The sequence below is a fragment of the Cetorhinus maximus genome, chromosome 11, assembly GCF_964194155.1.
Source record: "Cetorhinus maximus chromosome 11, sCetMax3.hap1.1, whole genome shotgun sequence".
Classification (NCBI taxonomy): domain Eukaryota; kingdom Metazoa; phylum Chordata; class Chondrichthyes; order Lamniformes; family Cetorhinidae; genus Cetorhinus; species Cetorhinus maximus.
The window spans coordinates 19,067,077-19,081,866 of record NC_135889.1 but is presented as its reverse complement, the minus strand read 5'-3'; the positions used below and the strand labels follow the sequence as shown (position 1 = coordinate 19,081,866).

At 43.3% G+C, this 14,790-nt stretch overlaps 1 protein-coding gene across 1 annotated transcript in view; it reads right to left on the bottom strand.

Moving 5' to 3' along the window:
- Positions 1-14,790, bottom strand: part of LOC144686417 (receptor tyrosine-protein kinase erbB-4-like) — a 974,945-nt gene that overhangs the window by 164,673 nt on the left and 795,482 nt on the right. The gene's annotated exons all lie outside the window — the stretch shown is intronic.

The following is a 14,790-nucleotide window of genomic DNA, read 5'->3' as shown; positions in this document are numbered from 1 at the left end:
AGATGGCTGGGAATAGACAGACACACACTGTGCTGCTGAATGTACACAACACTGCTTTTAACATCACTCACTTCCACAGTCTTTTCCCAGAAGAGAACAACTTGAGGTGTGAGAAAATTGCAGATGTGGACTTAGGCATATAACCACAACCACACTACAGGATCCTTTGTAAACTTGAGCTGTTCCAAAACTCTTCTGTCCATATCCTAACTCACACCAAGTCCCGTAAACTCATCATCCCTGCACTCACTGACCTATGTTGGCTTCCAGTCCAGCAATGCTTCAATTTTAAAATTCTCTTCCTCCAGCCCTACAACCCCCCATGGTAGAATTGGGGAATCATAAAATGGTTACAGCACAGTAAAAGGCCATTTGGCCCATCATGTCCATGTCAGCTCTCTACAAGAGCAACTCAACTGGTCCCACTTCCCCATCATTTCCCTGTAAATTTTTTTCTCTTCAGGTGCTTATCCAATTCCCTTTTGAAAGATGCAGTGGAATCTGCCTCTACCACACTCTCAGGCAGAGCATTCCATATCCAACCACTCGCTGTGTAAAAAGCTTTTCCTCTTGTTCTTTTGGAAATCACCTTAAATCCTGTGGTCCTTGACTCTTCTGCCAATGGGAACAGTTTCTCTCCATCTATTCAGTCCAGACCCCTCACGATTTTGAACACCTCTGTCCAATCTCCTCTTAACCTTCTCTTCTCAATGGAGAACAAGCCCATCTTCTCTGTTATTTACATAACTGAGGTCCCTCATCCCTGGAACCATTTTCATCTGAACTGACAGAACTGGGTGATTTGCAGTTATCTCCGCAAGTCAGTGGCTCACTCACAGGATGAGGCACCAGAATGTTACCAAACTCCACAGAACTGTATCCCAACAGGCAGTGGGGGGGGGGGGTGGAGAGGAGAAGAGAGAATTCATGCACTACCCAACCCCCCCTCACCCCCTTTTGAGATTTGCAAAGTATTTGGTACCATCTGTACTGCTAGATAGGTATTTATGTAATGCCTCACAATCTACAGTTAAAGATGACAATAAAGATTGACATTTTAATGGAGATAGAAAGCCTGGGGGAATTTTTTTTCAGTACAGATACTCCTCCACGCATATTATTAAAGAATCAAAGCTGAAGTAGATATCTCGTGTGAGAAATAGTCTCAACCTCATTTCCTTTCCAAGGAGACCTGCTCTTCAGGTATTTACAATGCAGTTCCAGCCAATGTTGCTTTAATAACCTGCATGCTTCCTGGGAAAATTTTGTTCACCGTCAGCATAATCCCAGAAAGGATACTGCACAGGAAGAAGTTATTTAGCCCATCATATCTACGCCAGCTGAAAGAAGTAGCCAGCCATTCTAATCCCACCTTTCAGCACCAGTCCGTAGCCTTGCAGGTTACAGCACTTCAGGTGCTGTACCAGATCCAGGTACCTTTTAAATGAGTTGAGCATTTCTGCCTCCACCACCAATCCAAGCAGTGAATTCCACATACCTACCATACTCTGGGTGAAAAAGTTTTTCCTAATATCCCCCCTAATCCTTCTACCAATCATCTTAAATCTGTGCCCTCTGGTTATAGATCCCTCAGCTAGGGGAAATAAGTCTTTCCTGTCTACTCTATCTAGGCCCCTCATAATTTTTTACACCTCAATCAAGGAGACCCTCAGTCTCCTCTGTTCTAAGGAAAACAACCCCAGCCTATCCAATCTTTCCTCATAGCCACAATTTTCCAGCCCTGGCAACATTCTTGTAATCTCCTCTGTAGTCTCTCCAGAGTAATTATGTCCTTTCTATAATGTGGTGACCAGAACTGTACACAAACTCCAGCTATCACCTAACCAACATTTTATAGAATTCCAGCATTACATTCCTGCTTTTGTATTCTATATCTTGTGCAATAAAGGAAAGCATTCCATATGCTTTCTTGACAACCTTGTCCAGCTGTCCTGCCACCTTCAAGGATCTGTGGACATGCACTCCAAGGTCTCTCACTTCCTCTACCCCACTCAATAACTTCTTGTTTACTGCGCTTTGTTTGCCCTCCCAAAATGCATAACCTAATTCTCGGGATTGAATTCTATTTGCCACTCTTTCACCCACTCAACCAAACCATTGCTATATTTCTGCAATCGACAGCTATCTTCTTTATTATCAACCACATGGCAATTTTTGTGTCATCTGTAAAATTCCCAATCATGCCTCCCACATTTAAGTCCAACACATTAATATATACAACAAATAGCAAGGGCCCCAACACTGAGCCCTGTGGGACGCCACTGGAAACTGCTCTCCATTTACTAAAACATCCTTCAATCATTACCCTTTGTTTTCTGTCACTGAGCCAAGTTTGGATCCAACTTGCCACACTTCCCTGTATCCCATGGACTTTTACTTTTCTGACCAGTCTGCCATGTGGAACCTTGTCAAATGCCTTACTAAAATTCATGTAGACGACATTCATTGCACCACCCTCATCAATCCTCCTTGTTACTTCCCCAAAAAATCCAATTAAGTTAGTAAGACAAACTTTCCCTTGACACAATCATGCTGCCAGTCCCTGATCAATCATGCCAATCCAGCTCAGCCCAAGTGTGGGCAATTTTATACCAATGGGATAAGTCCTCAGCCTGGTTCAACCCCCTGACCTGGAGGTGGTCTTGGCCTGCTGCAACTCCTTCTGATCTGGATGTGGTCTCAGGCTGATGTGACCTCCCTAACCTGGGTGTGATCCTTTAACTTGTCTCACTTCCTCCAAATAAAAGATGTCTCTATTGGTACCCACATGGGGCCCAGTTATGCCTGTCTCTTTATGGGGTATGTGGAACGTTCCTTGTTCCAGTCCTACTCTGGCCCCCTCCCACAACTCTTTCTTCAGTACATCGATGTCTGTTTCGTTGCCACTTCATGATCTCGTCTGGACCTGGGAAAATTTATCAATTTTGCTTCCAATTTCCACCCCTCTATCACCTTCACATGGTCCATCACTGACACTTCCCTCCCATTCCTTGACTCTCTGTCTCCATTTCTGGTAATAGATTGTCCACCAATATTCATTACAAGCCCACTGACTCCCACAGCTATCATGACTACAGTTCCTCACACCCCACTTCCTGTAAGGATTCCATCCTATTCTCTCAGTTCCGTCATCTCTGTCGCATCTATTCCAATGATGCCACTTTCCAAAACGGCACTTCTGACACGTCTTCCTTCCTCCTTAGCCAAGGTTTCCCCCCACAGTGGTTGACAGGGCCCTCAACCATGTCCGACCCATCTCCCGCGCCTCTGCACTCACACCTTCCTCTCCCTCCCAGAACCATGATAGGGTCCCCCTTGTCCTCACTTTTCACCCCAACAGCCTCCGCATTCAAAGGATCGTCCTCCGCCATTTCCGCCAACTCCAGCATGATGCCATCACCAAACACATCTTCCTTCCCCTCACGCATTCCGTAGGGACCATTCCCTCCAGGACACCCTGGTCCACTCCTCTATCATTCCCAACACCTCATCCCCTTCCCATGGCACCTTCCCATGCAATCACAGAAGGTGCAACACCTGCCCCTTTACCTCCTCCCTCCTCACCGTCCAAGGGCCCAAACACTCCTTTCAGGTAAAGCAGCGCTTCACTTCCACCTCCTTCAATTTACTCTACTGCATTCGCTGCTCCCAATGTGGTCTACTCTACACTGGAGAGGCCAAACAAAGGCTGGGTGACTGCTTTGCGGAACACCTTCGGTCTGTCCACAAGCATGACCCAGACCTCCCTGTCGCTTACCATTTCAACACTCCACCCTGCTCTCATGCCCATATGTCTGTCCTTGGCCTACTGCATTGTTCCAGTGAAGCTCAACGCAAACTGGAGGAACAGCACCTCATCTTCTGGCTAGGCACTTTACAGCCTTCCGGACTGAATATTGAGTTCAACAGCTTCAGACCATGAACTCTCTCCTCTATCTATGCCTCTTTTTTTTTTACCCCTTTCTTCAAAATTAAATTTTATTTTTTATCCACTTATTTTTATTTTCATTCATTTATTCATTGTTTTATGCCCCCTTTTTATCCCATTTTCGAACCCTTTATTTTTTCCCCACCACCGTCCCCTCCCCCCAACCCACCCCCACAAGGGCCATCTGTTACTTATTCATGTTGTTCTTTGCAGGGTACTCACCCTTATCCTGCCATTATTACATTCTGCTTTCTTACCTTAATGCCACTATCAGCACCTTTTTTAGCCCTTACACTCCCTTCATGACATCTTTGTCAATCTCTCCTTTGCCCCCATCTATCACTGGCCTTCTATCCAGCTTCACCTGCTCCACCCACCTTAACAGTGTAAACTTGATCACATTTCTACTTCTCTGTAGCTCTGAAGAAGAGACATACGGACTTGAAATGTCAACTCTGTTTCTCTCTCCACAGATGCTGTCAGACCTGCTAAGTTTTTCCAGCATTTTCTGTTTTTGTTTCAGATTTCCAGCATCTGCAGTATTTTGCTTTTATCATGGATGTGATCTTAGCATGGTTCACCCTCCCTGGATGTGGTCTTGGCCTGGTGTGACCCTCCCTGACTTGGATGTGATCTTGGCCTGGTGTGACTGTCCCTGGCCTGGATGTGGTCTTAGATTGGTGTGACCCTCCGTAACCTGGACGAGATCTTAATCTGGTGTAACCCTCCCTGTCCTGGATGTTATCCTGGCCTGGATCACATGTGACCTCAGCCTGGTGCGACCCTCCCTGACCAGGATGTGATATTGGCCTGGTGCGACCCTCCCTGACCTGGATGTGGTCTTGGCTTTTTGTGACCCTCCCTGACCTGGATGTGATCTTGGCCTGCTGCGACCCTCCCTGACTTGGATGTGGTTTTGGTCTGGTTTGAATATTCTTCACTGGTGCTTTTGGATTTGGCTCTGGGGATGGGTGATGCACTGGCTGCCCTGCCTCTGGATGGAGTCACTTGGATATAAAGTGTGACCTCTCTGCAGTCAGAATGGCCGCAGGGGCAGTGGGAGATCTGCAGTGGTAGGAAACATAGAAACATAGAAAATAGAAGCAGGAATAGGTCATTTTGCCCTTCGAGCCTACTCCACCATTCAATGTGATCCTAGTCTCAATGCCATACTCCCGCTCTCTCCCCATACCCCTTGATGCCTTTAGAGTCCAGAAATCTATCTATTTCCTTCTTAAATATACTCAGTGACTTGGTCTCCAAGCGTCCTGTGGTAGAGAATTCCACCTCTGAGAGAAGAAGTTTCTCCTCATCTCAGTCCTAAATGGCCTACCCTGTATCCTGAGACTGCGACCCCTTGCTCTAGACACCCCAGAAGAGGAAACAGCATCCCTGCATCCAGTCTGTCCAGCCCTGTCAGAATGTTATATATTTTAATGAGATCCCCTCTCATTCTTCTAAACTCCAGTGAATACAGGCCTAGTCGGCCCAATCTCTCCTTATATGATAATCCTGCCATCCCAGGAATCAGTCTGGTGAACCTTCGCTGCACTCCCTCTATGGCAAGTATATCCTTTCTTAGGTAAGGAGTCCAAAACTGCACACAATACTCCAGGTGTAGTCTCACCAACTCTCACAGTTGCAGTAAAACCTGTAAAAAGGGAACTTATTTTCCAATTAAATGGATTTGTTTCTCATTACTATTTTAAATAATACACTCAGGGGGAATACTTGGTTCTGAAAGCTCTGCTCCTTTGCTATAAACAGGAATGTCATGTTTTTCAACATTTCCCTATTCAAATCTCTACCCCAAAAAGTTGTTGAGGGTTAGGGTCAACTGAAAATTCTTGTTCAATCAGAGTACTAAGGGTTACGTTATCAATGTGGGTAAATGAAGTTAAGAGACAGAAAGCAGGAACTATGGGCCAATTAGCCTAACATTTGTCATAGGAAAATTGCTAGAATCCATTATTAAGGGTATATAGGATACTTTCAAAATCACAATGAGATCAGGCAGAGTCAACATGGTACTGTGAAAGGGAAATCATGTTTAACTAATTTATTGAAGCTCTTTGGGGAAGTAACAAGCAAGATGAATAATGGGGACTCTGTAGATGTAGTGTACTTGGATTTATGAAAAGCATTTGACAAGGTGCCACATCAAAGAGCTCATGGTAAAGGGGGGTAACATATTAACATGGGTAAAGGATTGGTTAGTTAACGGGAAGCACAGAGTAGGGATAAATGGGTCTTTTACGGGTTGGTAAACTGTAACTAGTGGAGTGCCAGAAGAATCAGTGCTAGGGCTTCAACTATTTACAATCTATGTCAATGGCTTCGATGAAGGGACCAAATGTATGGCAGTTAAATTTGCCGATGACACCAGGAAAAGTAAGCTGTCAAGAGGAGGTAAAGAGTCTACAAAGGGATATAGATAGGTTAAGTGATTGGGCAAAAGTTTGGCAGCATAATGTGGTAAAATGTGAACTTGTTCACTTTGCTAAAGAATATAGAAAAGCAGTGTATTATTTAAATGGAGAGAGATTGCAGAACTTGGTGGTAAACAAAGGGATCTGAGTGTCCTGGTACATGAATCACAAAAATTTAGTATGCAGGTACAACAAGTAATTCGGAAGGCAAATGGAATATTGGCGTTTATTGCAAGGGGAATGGAATAGAAAAATAAGGAAGTTTTACTGCAGCTCTACAGGACCTTGGCGAGACCACATCTGGAGGACTGTGTACAGTTTTGATCTCCTTATTTGAAAAATGATATAATTGCATTAAAAGCCATTCAGAGAAGGTTCACTTGACTGATTCCTGGGATGAAGTGAAGGTTAAACAAGTTGGGCCTATGCCCATTGAGATTTAGAAGAATGAGAGGTGATCTTATTGCAACATATCAGATCCTGAGGGAACTGGACAGGGTGGATGCTGAGAAGATGATTCTCCTTATGGGAGAGACCAGAATTATGACACGGTTTAAAAATAAGAGGTCTTCCTTTTAAGACAGCGATGAGAAGGATTTTTTTTCTTTCCAAAGTTTGTTAGTCTGTGGAATTCTCTTCCCTAGAAAGCAGTGGATGTTGGGTCATTGAATTTATTCAAGGCTGAGTTAGATAGATTTTTGATAGACAAGGGAGTCAAAGGTTGTGTGGGACAGACGGAAAGTGGAGCTGAGGCCACAATCAGATCAGCCATGATCTTATCGAATGGCGGAGCAGGCTCGAAGGGCTGAATGACCTACTCCTGCTCCTAGGTCCTATGTACAGATCTGCCATGATCTAACTGAATTACAGGCAGGCTTGAGGGCTGAATGGCTTTCTCTTGTTCCTAGATTTTCACGAAACGCCAACTAATAATATAAAGCACAGTTCACTAACTCCTGATCCAGAAGTTGTTGCTCACACAAAATTGAGGTTCAAAAGCAACATTTTAATGATGCAATTCGCAAGGTCAGCCATGGCTTAATTTCTGCGGGGCTGAAATTAAAATATTGGGAGACAGATTCCATTCCCTGTAGGTAGTGACAGAATTTGAAATGACACAGTCAAATGAAATTTAATGTATATAAGTGTGAATTGATGTACTTTGGAAAGAACAATGAGAACAGACAATATAAGCTCAATGGTGCCATTTTAAACGGGGCGCTGGGACAAAGAAGACCTGGGCGTCTACATACACAAATCTTGGATGGTGGCAGGACAAGTTGATCAGGTTAAAAAAGCAAGTTCGATCCTCGGCTTTGACCAAGGCTCCTTAGACAGCACCTTCCAAATCCATGACTGCTACCATTTAGAAGGACAAGGGCACCAGACACATGAGAACACCACCACCTGGAAGTTCCCCTCCAAGCCACTCACCATCCTGATTTGGAAATATATCACTGTTCCTTCACTGGCATTGGGTCAAAATCCTGGAACACCCTCCCGAACTGCACTGTGGGTGTACCTACACCACATGGACTGCAGCGGTTCAAAAAGGCAGCTCACCACCACCTTCTCAAGAGCAACTAGGGATGTGCAATAAATGCTGGCCTAGCCAGCAATGCCCACATCCCATAATGAATTTAAAAAAGAGGCATTAATTACAAAAGTAAAGCACTCATGGTAAACCTTTACCAAATACTGGTTAGGCCTCAACCGGAGAACTGTTTCCAATTCTGGGCACCACACCTTAGGAAAGGTGTCAGGACCATGGAGAAGGTACAGAGGAGATTTACTAGAATTCCCTGGGATGAAAGAATTTAATTATGTGGAGAGGCTAGAAAAGCTAGGGTGGTTCTCCTTAAAGGTTAAGGGGAGATTAATAAAGGTATTCAAAATAATGGAAGATTTTCATACAGTAAAACGGGAGAAACTGTTTCCAATGGCAGGAGACGTAATAACCAGAGGAAGGATATTTGACAAAGGAATTACAGAGGAGATGAGGAGAAATTTTCTTACACAGCAGTTCTTATGATCTGGAATGCACTGCCTGAAGGTGTATTGAAAACAAATTCAATAGCACAATGGACTATATGGCCTCCTTCGCTGTTGTATGACTATAATTCTATTCTATAAAAAGACACAGTAGATAGAATAGACAGGTTACAGTAGTTGAAGGGTCAAGAACGAAGGGACAAAGATACAGGATTAAATCTCAGAGATTTCGAACAAAGGCAAAGAGGGATGTGAGGCTGTGGAATCCATTTCTAAAGATAACAGTTGAGGCGGAAATGATGTGAACAATCAAAACAAAGTTAGATAGGTGGATAAGGGGAAATGTGATTCAGACCATTTGCTTGTGTGGAGGGTAAATGCTGAGATGGAGTGGTTGGGCCAAATGGAAAGATTCTGTGCTGTAATATATTTCGCTTGTATTTCTGTGCATAAACATTTGGGCAATATTTTTGTGAAGATATGAGGTTAGACATCCTGCGTGTTCGCACTGTTTACATTATTTCAGCATAATTTGTCCAAAATCAGTGTAACCATTGCATCAGGTTGCAAATTTTAAGTGCAAATTGCCTTCAGTGCAACTTTAGTTTCTGCAGTTTTTTGGACAAGTTTAAGAAACATTGTGCTAGCCCCATCTCTAAAACTGGCCATGTCCTCGGGATGAATTAAATCACCACTGGGAGTTCCTGCTAATTGTGCTTGTTTGTAGGCCTTTGAGAAGGCTTTAAAAATTAAGCTGGGCCTTTTGGGCACAGTGTCACTACTAGGCACATGCTGAAAGCTTTTCAATGTCATATTTTTTAAAAATTAAGAAAAAACTGACCACTACACCCCAATATAACTAGCAAAAGGTGCTGCATATTTTTAAAAAGTCATTTTCAGTCATTTAAAATCAGGTTATGCACAGGTGCTGGGATGACACTGTATTAATTAAATGGCACCAAGTTACCATTCTTAAAAAGATCACAGAATAAATTTTTAAATACAAATGAATTAAAACAGAAACTCATGGGCGAAAAGAACAACTAGCGCCAGGATCACGATTACGCCCGAAGCTGATTTGTTCTCTGTTTCACATGTTTGTCTGTGGGTGACTGAAGGGAAGAGGGGGTTAGCTTAGCTGAGATGTGACAACCAAAATGAAAGTCGGCAGGTTCTCCAGCTACTTAATAGGAACGGTGATTACAGCAGCGTAGTCATTATGGCAGCCTGAGTAATAGTGCTCTCTAGGGCCACTCTACGCTGGCACCAAATTACTAGAGAGAAAAGGAAAATGATATAATTAATACTGCAGCTGACAGCTACTGCCTTTTGCTCATCAACTGACTTCCGAAACTCCACTCTACATATTTACTTGTGTTCTTTGATAACTTTAAAATGCCATTAGTTTGCTGTGGATCTGTTCCACAACAATTGCCTCCAGGTTGTATCTGAATGAGTTTTCTTTATTGTGTGTATTTATTAACCGTTTATTTTAATTATCTGCATATCCTGACTGTGGGGTATGTTCCTCTTCTCGTTTATTGCAGGGCACTGTTGTAATGTGAACATCATCAGAAAGCCCCAGGCTTTATTCCAAAGCAGACAACCCAAGAGAGGCTGAGTTAGACACGACTCACTCATAAATCTTTCAGTAACCAAAATTCCACATCCACTGTTCCTTTCACTATCTACATTACGTTTTTTTAAAAAATAATTTGTTAACTTGGGCACATTAAGCTGAGGGATGTTGATGCAGGGTAATGAAACACTTTCTATTTCAAGTGCCCAGTGTTTTTCTCAAACACTCCCTGATCAAGTACAACATGAGTTAGATGCAGAGTAAATCTCCCCCTACATTATCTCACCAAATGCCTTTAGAGCAGATACAGCATCAGTTAGATAAAGTCCTTTCAACACTGACCCATTAAACATTTCAAAAGCAGGTGGAGCACAGAATGGATACAGATCAAAACTTCCCTTTATTGTCCCATCAAACACTCTCAGGTCAGATTCAGCATGGAAGCTTCCTCTATACTGTCCAATCAAATACTAGGGCAGATAAAGCATGAGTTAGATACAGAGTAAAACTCCCTCTACACTGCCTCATCAAAAACTCCCAGGGCAGGTACCGCACAAGCCAGATACAGAGTAAAGCTCCCTCTGCACTGTCCCATCAAATACTCCCAGGGCAGTTACAGCACGGGTTAGATACAGAGTAAAGCTCCCTGTAAAATAAAAGCAAAATACTGCAGATGCTGGAAATCTGAAATAAAAACAGAAAATGCTGGAAAAACTCAGCAGTTCTGCAGGATCTGTGGCAAGAGAAACAGAGTTAATGTTTTGAGTCCAACATGACTCTTCTTCAGAACTGAAAGAGGTGACAATGTGATGGGTTTTATGCAGTTGCTAAGGAGGAATGGAACAAGTGGAGCAAAATAGAAGGTCAGGGATAGGTTGGAGGCCAGGAGGAACAAAATGACAAAGATTTCATGGACACATGAGAAAAGGAACGGTAATGGTAATGTTAAAGACTTAAGCAGGTGCTAATAGTGGCTTAAAGGGTGGATAGCAGAATGTGTTAGTAGCAGAACAAGGGTCAGTGCTTTCTTTGTCATTTTATCTCTCCTGACCTCCAGCCTATCCCTGACCTTTTATTTTGCTCCACCTGCTACACCCGTCCCTTGTCACTAGCATAAAACCCATCACATTTCTACCTCTCTTCAGTTCTGAAGAAGAGTCGCAAACCGTTGACTGTTTCTCCACAGATGCTGCCACACCTGAATTTTTCCAGAATTTTCTGTTTTCATTAAAACTCCCTCTACCCTATCCCATCAAACAGTCGCAGGGCAGGTACAGCACAAGTTAGATACAGAGTAAAACTCCTTCTGCACTGTCCCATCAAACAGTCCCAGGGCAGGTACAGCACGGGTTAGATACAGGGTAAAGCTCCCTCCACACTGTCCCATCAAACAGTCGCAGGGCAGGTACAGCACAAGTTATTTGCAGTTTAGTTCCACACAAATCATATAATGCAGTAAAAGTGTAAAAGAAAATCAGAGTGTAAAAACAACTTGACAGAAGCACTCAGGAATGATGGCCTTGCCTGTGTTCCATTTTCCTCTCAAAAATACCATCCGCAATATCATGAGCTCCTCACCAGCTAAGATCCAAAGTTAGATATGGTTTTGAACTTTGTGTGTGTGACTGATTTGACACAACAGATTTTGACTTGCTCGCCATTAGAAGTGTGAGCAGGTTATAGCAGCAACAAAGCACACTCAGAAAAATCTCCCACCAATCAATCAGAAAAGCAGAATCCTCAACAAAAAAATGAAGAAGATAATAGTGCGATCAGAGGGAAACCTAATCTTACTGGGGAAACATGAAAAATTTCAGTTTGTATCATGCCAAAAATCCTTAATTCTGCTTGAGGTATGGACACCAGAAATGGGTGAGAGCAATGTTGCAATTACCAAGCTTAGTGTTGTCACTTTTAATACCTCCATCCCGTTTAATATATCTATTCCCTTTAATACACCCATCACCTTTAATACACCTGTTGGAGGATGTTGGACACCATTTGGTAGGTCTTAAAGAAGTCTTCATAGTCTTAGGTAGGTTAATTGTATGTATTTATTAACTACAAGAACTATGTACATATATATGGCGAAGGGTCCAAGCTAGGAGCTGTCTCCATGATTGCTTGTGCACACGGCTCTGAACAACACTAGACTGACCCCTAGGTGCAGGTCATGTGTTATCTTACATCAGGGTGGGCGGTACTGAACTCAGTCCCACGTTAATCCTATATGTGCCATACCCTTATACTACACCTTCCCCAGGTCTTCATCCAATGTATTTCAAGTTATAGTAGTTTACCTCATGTATTTATATTGTTATTACTACCCCATCTACCCCCTTCAAGTCCCTGAGTTCATAGGCTCAGGTGGCCTGGAGGCCTTACAACCCTTCTATTTCTCATTTGCACTACAGTCAGAGGAGTGATAGGCTCTGTCGTTAATTTAGAGGTTGTTCTGGCATCTCTATATCTTTTTATGCTCCTTTTCTATTCCTGGGTATTGAACTGTTGTTGGTCAATTCGGCAGTTGTGGTGATAGGTGGTTGTTGTTCCATCCCGTTTCTTGCGGGGTGGATAAACGTTGTGCTGGTCTTCATGTCATTTTTTCCTCTTCTTCCTTTGTCTTGTGGGTTGTCATGATGTCCTCTGTGATGGAAGATGGCCATTTCCTGTATGATGATGTGTTTTTTAGTAAGCTCACCTTAGCGTTTGGCTGTGAGGCGTGCTGTTGGCAATGGGCGGCTGTTATTTGCCAGCCCATCATCCAGCATTGCCAGCATCGTCTGTAGCCTTGTCATGCTGGTTGAGAGTTGCAGCATTTGCTCTGTGGTGGCAGTCCTGACCTCATCAATAGTCGGAGGTTGAGGCTCTTCTGGCTGTTGGTTGCTCTCTTGTCTATCCTCCACTGGAGGCGTCGGGGTAACCATCTGAGTGGTTGGCTGGTCTGAGCAATGAGGGCTTTCTGGCACCTGTAACAAAATTGAAGAAACCGGCTCTGCAAAGAGAGAAGACAGTTCAGAGCTGAAGTCCCAGTCAGGGTACTGGTTATGGAAGACACACATTAGCTCGAGGATTTGTTTGCCGCCATACCTTAGCGCTTCCAGAATCACACCTAAGACTGGGAGTCAGATTCTTCTGGGCCCATAGAGAGGTGCGTCTGTTGTTCAAAGCTAGAGGTCTCTCAGCCACAGTTCTTATTCTGACAGGGCTGTAACACTGGTTCCCGTGTCCAATTTAAATTTGTGCGATTACTGTTAATTGAAATGCCCATATTCCAATGCAAAAATCCAAGATCTTTAACCTCACCCCAGAAGCATGGCTTAGTGTGTAATCTTGAACTCATGAATCATCTTTGGGTCTTCTGTACGTTTCGATGCTTTGACCTTGCACAGTTTGCTGAAGTGTCCAATTCTGTTACATTGAAAGCATTGAGCTGAAATTGCAGGACATTGATCATTCCTGTGGGGGCACTTTACTCCACAGTGCTGGCATGGTCACTCTACTGGTCAGTTAGGGTATTGCTTCCCTTGGCCTGGAGTGTCCCTGTTTCTGTGCTGTTTAACTAACTGGACTGTGGGGTTTCCTTTGTACCTGTGCTGCTCATGGAGTTCAGACTGCCTAACAACCTGGATAGCTTTCTCGAGGGTTAGATCTTCCTTCACTTGCAGCAAGTCTGAGAGTGTGTCATCCACTACTCCCTCGACTATTCTGTCCTGATAGGTTCAGATTTTAGGTTTCTGTATTCGCAGCCTTTAGCCATCCTCTACAGATCATTAATGAATGAGTCAACAGGTTCTCCTGCCTACTGGACATGTTTATTCAATTTAGCCCTTTCGAGGATTTTATTATTTCTGAGGTTAAAATAAACATTGAATGATTTTAGAACTTCTTCAAATTTAGCAGATGATTCATTGATTATTTGTCTAACAATAATGTTATCCACTATCGGGCCTACCAAATAAAAGGAGTGTGTTAACTTGTTCAGCTTCTGTATTTTTATCCAGATCTGAACCAATCATGTATTCAAGGAATCTTTTTCTCCAAAGTCCCCAATTATGCGATTGATCTGGGCCTTGGGTAAGTCCAAACTGATCTGGAAGAATGAATTTCTGATCCATTGTTAAAACATTTTAAAGTGTAGGCTCAGCTGAAATTCAAAATGGCGCCACATTCAGTTGAAGACAAAAGGTTTACCCGAGCTTGGTGGTTTTGGCAGGCTCCTGCTGCAATGGCACTTGTACTCAGCCTTGAAATAATTTTAAACAATGGCTGCTCGGAACGACAAGCTGCAGACTTCTCTGTTTCAGCGCTATGCTTTAGGGTAATGAAACTGTCGAATCCTGGCCTTGCTGCTCTTTAAAGTTGCTTCTTTAGTAGTGATTCTTCTGAATTAATTATTTTTTTCCTTTTCAGAGCAAACACAGATTCACATATTCAAGCACCAACTCAGGAATTTGGTTTATCTGATGGAGCTTTAAATAGCAATTTCTGACCACTGAACTATCTAAAAGTTTCTCAGGACTTGCTATAGTTTTTGTTAATCATTTATGGGATGTGGATGTCGCTGGCTAGGTCAGCATTTATTGCCCATCCCTAATCGCCCTTGCGAAGGTGGCGCTGAGCTGCCTTCTTGAAACACTGCAGTCCATGTGGTGTGGGTACACCCACAGGGCTGTTAGGGAAGGAGCTCCAGGATTTTGACTCAGCAACAGTGAAGGAATGGCGATACATTTCCAAATCTGGATGGTGAGTGACTTGGAGGGGAACTTCTAGGTGGTGGTGTTCCCATGTGTCTGCTGCCCTTGTCCTCCTGGGTAGTAGAGGTAGCAGGCTTGGAAGCT